Below are 18,443 nucleotides of genomic sequence, written 5' to 3' on the forward strand. Positions count from 1 at the left end.
TGAGCTTCCTTAGGGTCGGCTTGGAATCTTGCACACATGCATACGGAAAGCATAATATCCGGTCGAGATGCACATAAATATAGCAAAGAACCTATCATCGACCGATATACCTTTTGATCCACGGACTTACCTCCCGTGTCGAGGTCGAGATGCCCATTAGTTCCCATGGGTGTCTTGATGGGCTTGGCATCCTTCATCCCAAATTTGTTGAGAATGTCTTGAGTGTACTTCATTTGGCTAATGAAGGTGCCCTCTTGGAGTTGCTTTACTTGAAATCCCAAGAAGTACTTGAACTCCCCCATCATAGACATCTCGAACTTTTGTGTCATGATCCTACTAAATTCTTCACATGTAGACTTGTTAGTAGACCCAAATATAATATCATCAACATAAATTTGGCATACAAACAAGTCATTATCAAGAGTTTTAGTGAATAGAGTAGGATCTGCCTTTCCGACTTTGAATTCATTAGTGATGAGAAAATCCCTAAGGCATTCATACCATGCTCTTGGGGCTTGCTTGAGCCCATAAAGCGCCTTAGAGAGTTTATAGACATGGTTAGGGTACTCACTATCTTCAAAGCTGGGAGGTTGCTCAACATAGACCTCTTCCTTGATTGGTCCATTGAGGAAGGCACTTTTCACGTCCATTTGATAAAGCTTAAAGCCATGGTAAGTAGCATAGGCCAATAATATACGAATTGACTCAAGCCTAGCTACGGATGCATAGGTTTCACCGAAATCCAAACCTTCGACTTGGGAGTATCCCTTGGCCACAAGTCGAGCTTTGTTCCTTGTCACCACACCATGCTCATCTTGCTTGTTGCGGAAGACCCATTTGGTTCCTACAACATTTTGGTTAGGACATGGAACTAAATGCCATACCTCATTCCTAGTGAAGATGTTGAGCTCCTCTTGCATTGCCACCACCCAATCCGAATCTTGAATTGCTTCCTCTATCCTATGTGGCTCAATAGAGGAAACAAAAGAGTAATGTTCACAAAAATGTGCAACACGAGACCTAGTAGTTACCCCCTTATGGATGTCGCCGAGGATGGTGTCGACGGGGTGATCTCGTTGGATTGCTTGATGGACTCTTGGGTGTGGCGGCCTTTGCTCTTCATCCTCCTTGTCTTGATCATGTGCATCTCCCCCTTGGTCATTGCCGTCATCTTGAGGTGGCTCATTTGCTTGATCTTCTACTTCATCAATTTGAGCTTTATCCTCATTTTGAGTCGGTGGAGATGCTTGCGTGGAGGAGGATGGTTGATCTTGTGCATTTGGAGGCTCTTTGGATTCCTTAGGACACACATCCCCAATGGACATGTTCCTTAGCGCGATGCACAGAGCCTCTTCAATACCTATCTCATCAAGATCAACTTGCTCTACTTGAGAGCCATTAGTTTCATCAAACACAACGTCACAAGAAACTTCAACTTGTCCGGAGGACTTGTTAAAGACTCTATATGCCCTTGTGTTTGAATCATATCCTAGTAAAAAGCCTTCTACAGTCTTAGGAGCAAATTTAGATTTTCTACCTCTTTTAACAAGAATAAAGCATTTGCTACCAAAGACTCTAAAATATGAAATGTTGGGCTTTTTACCGGTTAGGAGTTCATATGATGTCTTCTTGAGGATTCGGTGAAGATACAACCGGTTGATGGCGTAGCAAGCGGTGTTGACCGCCTCGGTCCAAAACCGATCCGAAGTCTTGTACTCATCAAGCATGGTTCTAGCCATGTCCAATAGAGTTAGATTCTTCCTCTCCACTACACCATTTTGTTGAGGGGTGTAGGGAGAAGAGAACTCATGCTTGATGCCCTCCTCCTCAAGGAAGCCTTCAATTTGTGAGTTCTTGAACTCCATTCCGTTGTCGCTTCTTATTTTCTTGATCCTTAAGGCGAACTCATTTTGAGCCCGTCTCAAGAATCCCTTTAAGGTCTCTTGGGTTTGAGATTTTTCCTGCAAAAAGAATACCCAAGTGAAGCGAGAATAATCATCCACTATTACAAGACAGTACTTACTCCCGCCGATGCTTATGTAAGCAATCGGGCCAAATAGGTCCATGTGGAGTAGCTCGAGCGGCCTATCGGTCGTCATGATGTTCTTGTGTGGATGATGAGCACCAACTTGCTTTCCTGCTTGGCATGCACTACAAACCCTGTCTTTCTCAAAATGAACATTTGTTAGTCCTAAAATGTGTTCTCCCTTTAGAAGCTTATGAAGATTCTTCATCCCAACATGGGCTAGTCGGCGGTGCCAGAGCCAACCCATGTTAGTCTTAGCAATTAAGCATGTGTCGAGTTCAGCTCTATCAAAATCTACTAAGTATAGCTGGCCCTCTAACACACCCTTAAATGCTATTGAATCATCACTTCTTCTAAAGACAGTGACACTTACATCAGTAAAAAGACAGTTGTAGCCCATTTTGCATAATTGAGATACGGAAAGCAAATTGTAATCTAATGAATCTACAAGAAAAACATTGGAAATAGAATGGTCAGGAGATATAGCTATTTTACCAAGACCTTTGACCAAACCTTGATTTCCATCCCCGAATGTGATAGCTTGTTGGGGATCTTGGTTTTTCTCGAAGGAGGAGAACATCCTTTTCTCCCCTGTCATATGGTTTGTGCACCCGCTGTCGAATATCCAACTTGAGCCCCCGGATGCATAAACCTACAAAACAAGTTTAGTTCTTGATTTTAGGTACCCAAATGGTTTTGGGTCCTTTGGCATTAGACACAAGAACTTTGGGTACCCAAACACAAGTCTTTGACCCCTTGTGCTTGCCCCCAACATATTTGGCAACTACTTTGCCGGATTTGTTAGTCAACACATAAGATGCATCAAAAGTTTTAAATGAAAGACTATGTTCATTTGATGCACTAGGAGTTTTCTTCTTAGGCAACTTAGCACGGGTTGGTTGCCTAGAGCTAGATGTCTCACCCTTATACATAAAAGCATGGTTAGGGCCAGAGTGAGACTTCCTAGAATGAATTCTCCTAATTTTGTCCTCATGATAACCGGCAGGGTATAAAATGTAACCCTCGTTATCCTGGGGCATGGGAGCCTTGCCCTTTACAAAATTAGACAATCTTTTAGGAGGGGCATTAAGTTTGACATTGTCTCCCCTTTGGAAGCCAATGCCATCCTTGATGCCAGGGCGTCTCCCACTATAGAGCATACTTCTAGCAAATTTAAATTTTTCATTTTCTAAGTTATGCTCGGCAATTTTAGCATCTAATTTTGCTATATGATCATTTTGTTGTTTAATTAAAGCCATGTGATCATGAATACCATTAATATCAACATCTCTACATCTAGTACAAATAGATACATGCTCAACAATAGATGTAGAGGGTTTGCAAGATTTTAATTCTACAACCTTAGCATGTAACATGTCATTCTTAGTTCTAAGGTCGGAAATAGTAGCATTGCAAACATCAAAATTTTTAGCCTTAGCAAGCAATTTTTCATTCTCAATCCTAAGGCTAGCAAGAGATATGGTCAATTCTTCAATCTTAGCAAGCAAATCATCGTTATCATTTCTAAGATTGGGAATTGAAACATTATAAGCAATAGAATCAACCCTAGCTAGTAAATTAGCATTCTCATTTCTAAGGTTGTCTATTGTCTCATGGCAAGTGCTTAGCTCACTAGATAATTTTTCACATTTCTCAACTTCTAGAGCATAAGCATTTTTAACTTTAACATGCTTTTTGTTTTCCTTGATTAGGAAGTCCTCTTGGGAGTCCAAGAGATCATCCTTCTCATAGATGGCACTAATCAATTCATTTAATTTCTCTTTTTGTTGCATGTTTAAGTTGGCAAAAAGAGTGCGTAAGTTATCTTCCTCATCACTAGCATTTTCATCACTAGAAGACTCATATCTAGTGGAGGATTTAGATTTAACCTTCTTCTTTTTGCCGTCCTTTGCCATGAGGCACTTGTGGCCGACGTTGGGGAAGAGAAGTCCTTTGGTGACGGCGATGTTGGCGGCGTCCTCGTCGTCGGAGGAGTCGCTAGAGCTTTCGTCGGAGTCCCACTCCCGACAAACATGGGCATCGCCGCCCTTCTTCTTGTAGTACCTCTTCTTCTCCTTTCTTCTCCCCTTCTTGTCGTCGCCCCTGTCACTATCACTTGATAATGGACATTTAGCTATAAAGTGACCGGGCTTACCACACTTGTAGCAAACCTTCTTGGAGCGGGACTTATAGTCTTTCCCCCTCCTTTGCTTGAGGATTTGGCGAAAGCTTTTGATGACAAGCGCCATTTCCTCGTTGTCGAGCTTGGAGGCGTCGATGGGTGTTCTACTTGACGTAGACTCCTCCTTCTTTTCTTCCGTCGCCTTGAATGCGATGGGTTGAGCTTCGGACGTGGAGGGATCATCAAGCTCGTTGATCTTCCTCGAGCCTTCGATCATGCACTCAAAACTTACAAAATTCCCGATTACTTCCTCGAGAGTCATTAGTGTATATCTAGGGTTGCCACGAATTAATTGAACTTGAGTAGGGTTAAGAAAAATAAGTGATCTTAAAATAACCTTAACCATTTCGTGGTCATCCCATTTCTTGCTCCCGAGGTTGCACACTTGATTCACCAAGGTCTTGAGCCGGTTGTACATATTTTGTGGCTCCTCCCCTTTGCGAAGCCGGAACCGACCGAGCTCCCCCTCGATCGTCTCCCGCTTGGTGATCTTTGTAAGCTCATCTCCTTCGTGTGCGGTTTTGAGCACATCCCAAACCTCCTTGGCGCTCTTCAACCCTTGTACTTTGTTATACTCCTCTCTACTTAGCGAAGCGAGGAGTATTGTTGTTGCTTGAGAGTTGAAGTGCTCGATTTGGGCAACCTCGTCCTCATCATAATCTTCATCCCCTACGGATGGTACCTGTGCACCAAACTCAACAACATCCCATATACTTTTGTGGAGTGAGGTTAGATGAAATCGCATTAAATCACTCCACCTAGCATAATCTTCACCATCAAATGTTGGTGGTTTGCCTAATGGGACGGAAAGTAAAGGTGTATGTTTAGAAATGCGAGGATAGAGTAGGGGAATCTTACTATACTTCTTACGCTCTTGGCGCTTAGAAGTTACGGACGCCGCGTCGGAGCCGGAGGTGGATGTTGATGAAGAGTCGGTCTCGTAGTAGACCACTTTCCTCATCTTCTTTTTCTTGTCCCCACTCCGACGAGGCTTGTGAGAAGAGGATTTTTCCTTCTTCTCTTTGTGTGAAGAAGATTTCTTCTCCTTCCCTTTGGAGGAGTCCTTCTTCTTCTCCTTCCCTTTTAAGGAGTCTTTCTTCTCCTTTCTCTTGGTGCGGGACTCTTCCGATGAAGCGCTCCCATGGCTTGTAGTGGGCTTTTCGCCGGTCTCCATCTCCTTCTTGGCGTGATCTCCCGACATCACTTCGAGCGGTTAGGCTCTAATGAAGCACCGGGCTCCAATACCAATTGATAGTCGCCTAGAGGAGGGTGAATAGGGCAAAACTGAAATTTACAAATATAAACACAACTACAAGCCGGGTTAGCGTTAGAAATATAAACGAGTCCGCGAGAGAGGGTGAAAAACAAATCGCAAGCAAATGAAGAGTGTGACACGCGGATTTGTTTTACCGAGGTTCGGTTCTCGCAAACCTACTCCTCGTTGAGGAGGCCACAAAGGCCGGGTCTCTTTCAACCCTTCCCTCTCTCAAACGATCCCTCGGATCGAGTGAGCTTCTCTTCTCAAATCACTTGGGAATCAAACTTCCCGCAAGGACCACCACACAATTGGTGTCTCTTGCCTCAATTACAAGTGAGTGTTTGATCACAAGAAAGAATGCGAAAGAAAAGAAGCGATCCAAGCGCAAGAGCTCAAATGAACACTACAAATCACTCTCTCTAGTCACTAAAGCTTTGTGTGGAGTTGGGAGAGGATTTGATCTCTTTTGGTGTGCCTTGCAATGAATGCTAGCTCTTGTATAGTGGTTGGAAGCTGGAAAACTTGGATGCAATGAATGGTGGGGTGGTTGGGGTATTTATAGCCCCAACCACCAAACATGACCGTTGGTGGAGGCTATCTGTCGTATGGTGCACCGGACAGTCCGGTGTACACCGGACATGTCCGGTGCGCCAGCCACGTCACCAATGCCGTTGGATTCCGACCGTTGGAGCTTCTGTCTTCTGGGCCCGCCTGGATGTCCGGTGCACACCGGACATGTACTGTTCAATGTCCGGTGCGCCAGTATGGGCGTGCCTAACTTCTGCGCGCTTCTGGCGCGCATTGAATGCGCCTGCAGGTGACCGTTGGCGTGAAGTAGCCGTTGCTCTACTGGTTCATCGGACAGTCCGGTGTACACCGGACATGTCCTGTGAATTATAGCGGAGCAGCCGCTGCGTTTTTCCGAGGCTGGCGTGTTCCGGAGGCCGCTCTTCCTTGGAGCACCGGACACTGTCCGGTGTACACCAGAAAGTCCGATGAATTATAGCGGAGTGCCTCCGGAAATTCCCGAAGGTGGCAAGTTTGAGTTGGAGTCCTCTGGTGCACCGGACACTGTCCGGTGGTGCACCGGACACTGTCCGGTGTACACCGAACAGTCCGGTGCCCCAGACCAGAGGTGCCTTCGGTTGTCCCTTTGCTCCTTTGTTGAATCCAATATTTGATCTTTTTATTGGCTAAGTGTGAACCTTTTACACCTGTATAACTTATACACTAGAGCAAACTAGTTAGTCCAATTATTTGTGTTGGGCAATTCAACCACCAAAATTATTTAGGAACTAGGTGTAAGCCTAATTCCCTTTCAACCATTTCTTGGTCAAAAATCTGTAGGTGTTAGCCTTCGGCGTTATTGAAAATAGTCATTCATGGCTATTTTCGACAAAAATGGGGGTTGAATGGCCATTCATCATGGACTAGAGGCTCGTACATCACACCTTAGATATGTTTCCTTACCATTGGTCACATTATTGGATTTCTGGTGGAGACCAGTTATTTGTCAAAAAATTGTACGTGTTTGTCACACCCGGTTTTGGAAGGTAAACCGAATGTGAACCATGTACGTGCCAGGATCAGAAATTCACGTATACAACGATTACATAAATGACTCATCATATCATAATGCTTCGAATAATAATAAAGAGTAAGTAATAATTCTATAGACTAGAGTCAGTTACATAATATGAATCAAAGTGCACATAATAGAAACATAGCCAACGTAAATAAACCCACCACAGGCAGCTGACTGGGGGAGGTCGCTAACCTAATCCTCGAACTCGTCGAAGTCGTGGAACTACTGGAGATCCGCCTTGACACCTTCTTCTTCTTCTTTACCTGAGCATAGGTTGCACCAAAGGCAACCTGGTGTTTTGTGAAAGCAAGGGTGAGTACGAATGAACATACTCAGCAAATGTCCTGTTTGGCTTAGGTGGACTAGCTTTATGTGGAGTTAAGCTCAAATCAATTGATTTTAGTTGGTCATGTATTTATTATTAGTGGAGGCCAAGTTTTAGCAATAACCAACCCATGAATCATTTCCTCATCGAGGAACATCATTATCATCATCGTAGCAAAAACCATCGATAGAACAATTGTATCTCAGATTAGTTGCATCTCTAATCAAAGGAGCTCCCAAGGCCGCTCTTAACCATGAGCACGACTGATATATCAGTTTCATTCCTCTGCAGAGGTCACACACTTTACCCACGAGCCATGATCCCTTTCCAGCCTGGGTTTGCAAGACACGATCTTCACTACTGAGGTGAATGGCCAGGGATACACTATATAGCCTTTACAAAGATTTCCCTAGTGTGTAGTCGCCCGTTAGGTTTCACCAGTCGTACAAACAAAGTACTCCTCCCTAAGGTGGGTGTTGGGGGCCTTGTTCTTTCAAAGGTCCTCAAAAACACAATTAACTATTTGTTTTTAGCATAAACTATTACAGGAAGCTTCATTTCTAGGAGACAAGCCTCTTTCTTATGATGATGGACTCACATGATGAAGATAGATCCAAAGGAAACAAGTGTAAACGCCGAAGCATTCACTAGACGAAGAAGCTTCGGCTCGCAACGAAGCAAAGAAATGTTGATGGTGGCCTAAGGAGGAAAAGACTATTTAGTCCCTTATAATTTGTATCACGATGATATGTAAACATGAAGGACATAAATGTACTTTTGCTCGGGCTGCGTCCCGTGCCTATAAATAGATGAACAATATCACCGTACTGTTCACGCTTGTAACACTATAAAAATCATCAAATAAAAATAATGCATTTAGTTATTAATAGTATTTATGGTAATAAAATTTTCTTTTAAGTGTTTGTTATTTATTTGTATTTGGAATGATTTTTGATTGCTCATAATTGATTTTGGATGTTGAATATCATTTCTTGTTAAATGAAAATCCTAGTAAATAAATAATATAATTAGTCCAAAAAATAATATTTTGTTTATAAATAATTTTGGTTTAATTATTATGAATTTTAGGGTTATTTAAAAGTATATTTTGGAATTTAGAAAAGGAAATAGAAAAAAAACAAAACATAACTAACCCAAACCCTAAATGGCCCATTAGCCGAGCAGCCACATCCTAACCCTAGCCGCGCCCTGGCTCCTCCCTGTGGCCGCCGCCACCCACCCGGCTCTCTCTCCTCCCTTCTCTTCTCTGTCTCTACTCTCGCCCGACCGCGCGCCAGGAGCCCTTGCTCGCCATCGAGCCCCGCTCCATGACAGCCGACGCGCCCCTGTACCCCGTGCAGCCGACCCCGTGCACCGCACCTCGAGCTGCCATGGCCGCGACGCGCTCAAGCGGAGCCCGGCCCGACCGGCCGCCTCGTGACCCCGCCCGACGACCCGATGCCAAGACCCACACAGGCCGCGCGCACCCGATGCCGCCCGACGCCCACGCTAGGCCACCCAGCCCCGGCCCCAACGCGCCACCTGCACCGCGCGCCGAGCCCCTGCGCCCACCGACGCTAGGAACCGCCCGCGATTGTTTCATTTCTGTGTTAATGGAGTTTACAGCGTCCGTTACTCCCTCCCCACTCTCCCCTCCATTGATGCACGCCATCAATGGCAGCCTTGAAGACCCCAGGCGACCTCTGCTCTCCCTCCCTTCTCCTCTATAAAATCCGACGCCGAGCCCTCTCCCTCTCCCTCTCCCTGCCCGAGCTCCCTCTCTCACTCCCTCCTCGTTTTCTCCCTCGCCGCCAGAGCTCACTATCGACACCGTTGTGGACAGAAGTCGGAGCAGCGCCCTGCTCGCCGTTGTGCCTCGCCGGAGACGTGCCTGAACCCTGTCCAAGCCTCGCTGATCCCGCTGTGCCTTCGCCTAGTCGCGCGCTCGAGCCCGTTCGCCGTCGTCCGTTCACCCAAGGTTGAATAGAACCCAAAACCATTTGAATTCATTTTTGAAATCATGTTTGAATTAATTTGTGAATTATTGTTGTAATATTGAGATGATGCGATCCACGTGTACGATTTTGGAGATTTCGATGTATAAGTGTAGCCAAAATCGAACCCCGCGACACTACTTTGAATATGCGTATGATTTTATAATTCTAAAAATGAACATGGTCACTATCACTACCTCAGTGATTTTCATACTAGAAATGTTTATAATTAATTTCGCTTTAGTATGTGTGGAACGATAATGGTTAGTAGTATTTTAAGTGTAAACTTATTGGCATGAAGAAATAGAATAAACACTAAGCCACGTATTTTCTAGTCAAATGAAAATATAGATTTTACTATTCATGATAAATGTATTCATAAGTATAGCACTTAATTACTTAGAATTAGTAAGATATTTATGTCATAATAACCATAAATATGTTATTAAGAGTCCCATTTAGTAATTTACAATTAACTCTTAGTATATTAATGTTAGAAGAATTAAATAAACAATTTTTAGTTATACGTATAAATTCTATTTAGAAAAGAAAGGAGAAAACCGACAGAGTAGAATTTATAATAATGTTAACATGACTTAATTAGGCGCTCACATTTTTCTAATAAAGAAACTGATGGTTATGTTGTTAAACATGGGTTTCTTACTAATGAAGTAGATGATTTGTTTCTAATATTAAAATAACCTTTTTAATAGATATCATGTTTTTTATTTAATAAGGTTCGTTATAGATGTTTAAGTATAACCGTATTAAATAGAAACTTAAAAGAATATGTAGACCATATGTTTCTTAATAAAAATAGAAGATAAATATATGTCCAGTTAATAAATTATTTATATTTTCTTAATTAAAAGATAACAAGGGTCATTGCTTTTATAAACTAAAATGATAGTTTATACATAATTTCCTTTCTAATGAATTATATCATTTGTTCCTACAATAGAATTAAAGATAATTAATAGGTTAATTATCATTTATCATAATTTAATAATCAAACCTATAGTCAATTTGTTCTTAACTAGATTTATGGCATGATTAATGATTTTATAGAATTTAGTCCACATTATATACGAATCACTTAGCTTTTCCTAAAGGATAAAATAAAGTAATAAGAGTTTAAGTTCTTATATAACTTAAAATGTTACTTTATATATGGACTTCGAATATAATAATATAGGCTATGTGTTTTCTAATAAAATTAAAAGATAGTTATTTGTTCATTATCTTTTGCATGAAAATTCACTTAAAGGCCAATAACCAAGTTTTCATAAAATAGGTGTTTAATAATAATGATCTTTTCACATAAAACCTATGAATGTTTAACAATGATTTATAAGACGTTCCATAATGCTTCTAAAATTAATAACGTGTTTCGTAGTCCATTAACCTTAGATATATAACATATATCTTGTCTAAAAAAATTAAAAAGGTTTAATATCGTTATAACATGTTTTATCGTCTTATAAACCCGTAATCTTAGACATATCACATATGACGTTTTATAAAAGATTAATTTGGTGAACCTAATATTTGTATATTTTAATTAAGATATTTTTAAGCTCATGTCTTGTTTTATAAAATATAGATAACACATTTTTGAAAAGAATACCTTCTTATTATAACCATTACTTGCGACATTTTTGAAAAGCGAACGCTCTTTTCGTTAGGCTTTCTTTTAGCTTTACGTATGGTGAATGTTGTATGTTATTGAGTGGTGTTTGTTCTTCTTGTTTGTTTGTGTGATATTCAGTGGTTGATCTAGTAGTTCAGAATCAAGATCTATTCCTATCCGTGGAAGAACCTCAAGTTTTCAATAAGCAAGGTAAGTGGACTTCTCCCTCTGCATACTCTGTTTGATCCCAAACAATACATTTAATAAAGTTTATTCTTGGATATATATGCATAATTTGATGGGTTACCTATTCGGATACACCTAACCTTTTCAACCTTATTCCTTGTTTAACCTGGGATTATGATCTAATCAAGTAGCTATGCTATTGCTACAACTTTAAATTTATGCAGTCACTCCTGTTTATGATACTAATGTTCCAAATGGTAAGTTTACATTAATGTTGTTAACCCGATAGTTAAACAAGATTATTGCATATTAATTGGAACATGGAGTGAGCACCAGGGAAAACAGTGCTACCATGAGAACTATCATGGCTTTGGTCTTGGCTAAATAACTAGGGAAGTCTTATGTTGGGTGTTGGTCGTGATCGACCGGAACAGGGGCATCTGGCAAGCGCTTATAGTTCCGGCTCAGGCAGATTGGATACAGTCATAGCTCCCAAAGCTTTACCCTGTAGTCTGGACTATAAGTTGGTTACGGTAGGTGTACCTTATGCAGTTGACCATTTCCAGCATTTGCGTAATGAGGACTCTACGGAGAAGCCTCGTAGTGAGACCCTGGCCATTCACCTCGGAAGTGAATACGGGTCTAGCTAACCTAGGCTAGAAGGGAATCGCGACTCATAGGTAAAGATGTGCCACCTCTGCAGAGTGTAAAACTGATATATCAGTCGAGCTCGCGGTTAAGAGCAGCCTGGACTCCTCACATGATAATTGAACTTGAAGATGGAAATAAATCGAGATCCGATGATCTGCCAATGGTTTGCTTAAGTGGTTTCACTTAAGTGTTTGATATACTCATATACCTTTGTTTAATGAGAATACTTGGGATTCACACTTTTTAGTAAGACAGGTGTTGTTAATAAAATGTTGACCAACTAAAATGCTTACTGCTCAACCTTAGCCTCACCTTGTTAAACTTGCATTAGTTTTTCCCCCATTTGCTGAGCCCCGGCCATAAGTGAGCTCACCCTTGCTTAAATTTTTATCAGAAATTTGCAGATGAAGTTATGATGCTGAGCTCCATGGATGCTAGTCTAGTGATACACCCGGTCATCTTCTTGTGGATGGATGTCCTTGTTTCACTATACTTTGATGAATAAAGGTTAAGACATTATGTCTGTTCAAAGTGTAATATGTTAATATAATTGTTATTTACGCTTTTATGCATTGTTCTTTTGATATATTACACTTGTGACGTCAACATATATGTGGAAATAGATCCTGTCACACATATGTTATGCACCCGGCTCTGCCCCTTTGGAAACGAGTGTGACAGAAGTAAAAAATAGAAGATAAATATATGTCCAATTAATAGATTATTTATATTTTCTTAATTAAAATATACAAATATTAGGTTCACCAAATTAATCTTTTATAAAGCGTCATATGTGATATGTCTAAGATTAAGAGTTTATAAGACGATAAAACATGTTATAACGATATTAAACCTTTTTAATTTTTTTAGAAAAGATATATGTTATATATCTAAGGTTAATGGACTACGAAACACGTTATTAATTTTAGAAGCATTATGGAACGTCTTATAAATCATTGTTAAACATTCACTTATGATAAACTAAGATATAAGTCTAAATAGGTTTTATATGAAAAGGTCATTATTATTAAACACCTATTTTATGATAACTAGGTTATAGGCCTTTAAGTGATTTTCATGCAAAAGATAATGAACAAATAACTATCTTTTAATTTCATTAGAAAACACATAACCTATATTATTATATTCGAAGTCCATATATAAAGTAACATTTTAAGTTATAAAAGAACTTAAACTCTTATTAGTTTATTTTATCCTTTAGGAAAAGCTACGTGATTCGTATAAAATGTGGACTAAATTCTATAAAATCATTAATCATGCCATAAATCTAGTAAAGAACAAATTGACTATAGGTTTGATTAATAAATTATGATAAATGATAATTAACCTATTAATTATCTTTAATTCTATTGTAGGAACAAATGATCTAATTCATTAGAAAGGAAATTATGTATAAACTATCATTTTAGTTTATAAAAGCAATGACCCTTGTTATCTTTTAATTAAGAAAATATAAATAATCTATTAATTGGACATATATTTATCTTCTATTTTTATTAAGAAACATATGGTCTACATATTCTTTTAAGTTTCTATTTAATATGGTTATACTTAAACATCTATAAGGAACCTTATTAAATCAAAAACATGATATCTATTAAAAAGGTCATTTTGATATTAGAAACAAATCATCTACTTCATTAGTAAGAAACATATGTTTAACAACATAACCATCAATTTCTTTATTAGAAAAATGTGAGCGCCTAATTAAGTCATTTTAACATTATTACAAATTCTACTCTTTCAGTTTTCTCCTTTCTTTTCTAAATAGAATTTATACGTATAACTAAAAATTGTTTATTTAATTCTTCTAACATTAATATACAAAGAGTTAATTGTAAATTACTAAATGGGACTCTTAATAACATATTCATGGTTATTATGACATAAATATCTTACTAATTCTAAGTAATTAAGTGCTATAATTATGAATACATTTATCATGAATAGTAAAATCTATTTTTTCATTTGACTACAAAATATGTGGCTTAGTGTTTATTCTATTTCTTCATGCCAATAAGTTTACACTTAAAATACTACTAACCATTATCGTTCCACACACACTAAAGCAAAATTAATTATAAACATTTCTAGTATGAAAATCACTGAGGTAGTGAATAGTGACCGTGTTCATTTTTAGAATTATAAAATCATATGCATATTCAAAGTAGTGTCGCAGGGTTCGATTTTGGCTACACGTATACATCGAAATCTCCAAAATCGTACACGTGAATCGCATCGTCTCAATATTACAACAATAATTCACAAATTAATTCAAACATGATTTCAAAAATGAATTCAAATGGTTTTAGGTTCTGTTCAACCTTGGGTGAACGGACGACGGCGAACGGGCTCGAGCGCGTGACTAGGCGAAGGCACAGCGGGATCGGCGAGGCTTGGACGGGGTTCGGGCATGTCTCCGGCGAGGCACGACGGTGAGCAGGGCGTTGCTCCGGCTTCCGTCCACAACGGCGTCGACAGTGAGCTCCGGTGGCGAGGGAGAGAACGAGGAGGGAGTGAGAGAGGGAGCTCGGGCAGGGAGAGGGAGAGGGCTCGGCATCGGATTTTATAGAGAAGGGAGGGAGAGCAGAGGTTGACCAGGGTCTTCAAGGCTGTCATTGATGGTGTGCATCGATGGAGGGGAGAGTGGGGAGGGAGTAATGGACGTAGTAAACTCCATTAACACAGAAATGAAACAGTTGCGGGCGGTTCCTAGCGTCGGTGGGCGCAGGGGCTCGGCGTGTGGTGCAAGTGGCGCGTCGGGGCTGGTCCTTGGCGCGACGGGGCTTGGCGGCCTGGCGCGGGCGTTGGGTGGCATCGGGTGCGCGCGGCCTACGCGGGTCTTGGCATCGGGTCGTCGGGCGGGGTCGCGAGGCGGCCGGTCGGGTCGGGCTCGGCTTGAGCGCGTTGCGGCCATGGCAGCTGGAGGTGCAGTGCACGGGGTCGGCTGCGTGGGGTACAGGGGCACGTCGGCTGTCCTCGAGCGGGGCTCGGTGGCGAGCAAGGGTTCCTGGCGCGCGGTCGGGCGAGAGCAGAGAAAGAGAAGAGAAGGGAGGAGAGAGAGCCGGGTGGGTGGCGGCGGCCACAGGGAGGAGCCAGGGCGTGGCTAGGGTTAGGATGCGGCTGCTCGGCCAATGGGCCAAATGGGCCATTTAGGGTTAGGGTTAGTTAGGTTTTGTTTTCTTTTTTTCCTATTTCCTTTTCTAAATTCCAAAATATACTTTTAAATAACCCTAAAATTCATAGTAATTAAACCAAAATTATTTATAAATAAAATATTAATTTTTGGACTAATTATATTATTTATTTACTAGGATTTTCATTTAACAAGAAATGATATTCAACATCCAAAATCAATTATGAGCAATCAAAAATCATTCCAAATGCAAATAAATAACAAACACTTAAAAGAAAATTTTATTACCATAAATACCATTAATAACTAAATGCATTATTTTTATTTGATGATTTTTATAGTGTTACAAATGTACCCCTCTTAAAAAGAATCTCGTCCTCGAGATTAAGGAAGGCTAGCACGAAAGCAAAGGAGATACATGGTTATTTGTAGGTTCTTAGTTCACATTGAATTCTTCTAATATTAAGGAACTTCCTTTCTTCTTTGCTCCGCAGAAAAACTTTTAATTCTTGAACTAATCAGGGACCAAATAACTAAACTATATACCAAACTTGTTGCATCCCTTTTCTAACTAATCTCGATGTCGAGATTATTTTTAAGGGGTAGAATTTGTAACACCTAAAATTATAATTTGGGATTTGAGAAAAATTCTTCAAAGGATTAAAAAGATTAAAATATCCTTTAATATGATTTTTGTTCCCTTTGAAGTTACTTCTCTCAAAATAAATGTGTTTATATAAAAAATAATATATTTTAATAAAATGGATCCCTAAATGAGTTAGTTGTTCCTTTGTTGATATATATTTTTTCTAAAAGTATTTCATGTACCAGAAAATTATTTTCTAGAAATAACCAGTTTTTTTGTAAGTTGCATAGTTAATGGTATTGGTCTAAATAAATAAAAGGTTATACTTGCAAAAGCATGCTGGATATTTTTTTTGTGTCTGTTGCATCTAGGGTTGAACTTTGAAAATCTAAAATTTAGAATTCAATCCAAATTGAAATTGGAAATAGAAGAAAATAGAAATGATAAAAAGGACAAGGAAAAAACCACATGTTTTGGGCCACAAAACTGGAATTTGGCCCACTTTTCTTTTTCCCCCCCTCGTGCGCGCGCGGCCCAACAGTGAGTTTGGCGCTGGCAGGTGGGGCCCAATGGCCAGCCACACCTATGCCTGCACCTGGCACTGATCGGGTGGTCCCGCTCGTCAGTCGCGCACACGCTTCAACCAGCCATAGCTTGGGTGACTATCGCGTGGGGTCCGCGCGTCAGGACTTCTTCCCTTTCCCCAGCACTTATGGTGCAGATCCAAGCTCCACGGCTCAACCAGCCACGCGGAGTCACCGGGTTCTATTACAACCACCGCGAACCGACCTCCGCTGAAGCTATAAAATTGTGATGTGAGCGCCTCCTCCCCCATCTCTGCTCCATGGACCGATCGGCACTGCCGGGTAACTCCACCACGCAGAAAAGGGTAACCATCACGAGATAGAAAACGTGAGATGCTGCCGCGAGTGATTCGAGCTAATGGCAATGTCAGGTCTTTAGAATTGGATCCGTGGGCCTCATCATGCAGCACGGAATACGGTCGTAGCCTCGCTTGGGTGGATTCACGCTCTTTGCCGCCAAAATCTCTCGCCGTTGTTCGTCCTCTGCCGCGGGATCACCATGCATCGTGGTCAGCTCTCATCACCGCTTCAAACTTTGAGTAAGACACCTTCTAGAGTTCGCAATTGTCCCCACATCGTCTATCACCAGTTAGTCTCGGGAATAGGGCATTTGTGCGCCGGATTCCGGAGCTCCGGCGTGACCACAGCCACGGTGCGGTGGCGCAGCCGCTCCTGTTGTTTGCCGAGAGCTGGAAGATGTGCCTCAACTGTTGGATCAAAGACCAGTGGTGAGGATTAGATCGAATTCAAAGAGGATATGGATCATTCAATCTGAATGGATGGCGAGATTGGAAGCAAGCGTACCCTTTTGCTCCGTTGAACCCGCACCGTTGAGATGTCGATGTGTGGCTCGGATAACATTTTTGCCCATAAAAAGCTGACCGGTGATCTCTGATCCAGTGACTGGATTTCCATACCAGTATCGAGGGATGATTTAATTTGTGTCATCCGTGTTTGTTCAAACGGCCTGGATCGGTGGATACCATTTCGGCCAGGTTGATTTTCTAAAGAGCCCCTCCTAAAAATTGATAATGAACCCGCCATCCTCGTCTGTTGGGAATCCTTATATCGGGCTCCCTGGTATTTGAAATAGGGGCCCTAGAATCCGCTTTTATTGCAAAATAATCCTTAAAATGCCCTAAAACTCATTAGCCTATAACTTTTGCGTTTAACTCTGTTTTAGTCCGTTCAAATTGCATAATGTTCGTAAAAATGTTTTCTACACTCTAGGAATACTATTTGATCATATAGCATACCTTCAAAAACAGATAACTAATTTGCTTAGCACATGCTTAATAGATTAAACCTTCTAAACAAAGTTAATATATCCATAATTATATTGTGACTAAAATATAACGTCTAGTCAAGTTATAAACTAGATTAAAGTTGAATTAATTATTTACATATATTTTCTCATATGATGTATATTAACCAATTTATAATATAATTTAATATTTAATCACATAGATCTTCCATAAATCATACCTTTTTAACCATAACTCAGAATTTAGTCAACACCGAACCCATGATCTTGTAGCATCACGTAGAATGTGGCAGAACCACCCGAATTATTCCAGCTTAAGTGCCCAAGTCGCACCATTAAAGGCAGCAACACACTTAAACCGGAATAAATCGTTTAGTTCTTTGGATCTCGTCAGATAGAGCCACTTACCAAGGATCAAGTACCATTAGCTCACACAATGGTGAGGCTCAGAGAGAATACAATAAACATGAAACCACAAATGAAGGTACTGGAGTTATTACATAAATCGGAGTTTGATAAAAGATAATTAGTTCTTAATAATGCAGCGGATAATCGATAACGACAATACTGAGGAATAGGGCAAGGTGATAGTAGACACGGCCCGATCTTCCACGAGATACGATAACTTGATTGAGTGGAGATCTCGACGTTGATGATCCAAGGCTCCGAGCGAACGGTTCCTCGCAATCACTACACCACGGCTCCGTTGGTTATCACCCGTGACACACGAATGACCTCGCCACGAAGGCTTATCCCTGCAAGCGCAATCAAGAACACAAGCAAGAACAGGAAAGTAACGCAACCAAAATTGTATTGATTACGGGATGGGGTCTCACAAGCCGATGACGGCGACACTGTTCGATGACAGAATTGATCTAAGCAAAACCCAAACCTAAATGTGGCGGCGGCTGCTGAATAAATAGAGTATTAGGGCGTGCGTGACCCCTGGACTCGCCCCTAATGGGCTCCGACGCGATACACGGCCCAACGGCCAACAGACGGTGTTGCAGCACCA

Source organism: Zea mays, chromosome 6 (assembly GCF_902167145.1).
Source record: "Zea mays cultivar B73 chromosome 6, Zm-B73-REFERENCE-NAM-5.0, whole genome shotgun sequence".
Lineage (NCBI taxonomy): Eukaryota > Viridiplantae > Streptophyta > Magnoliopsida > Poales > Poaceae > Zea > Zea mays.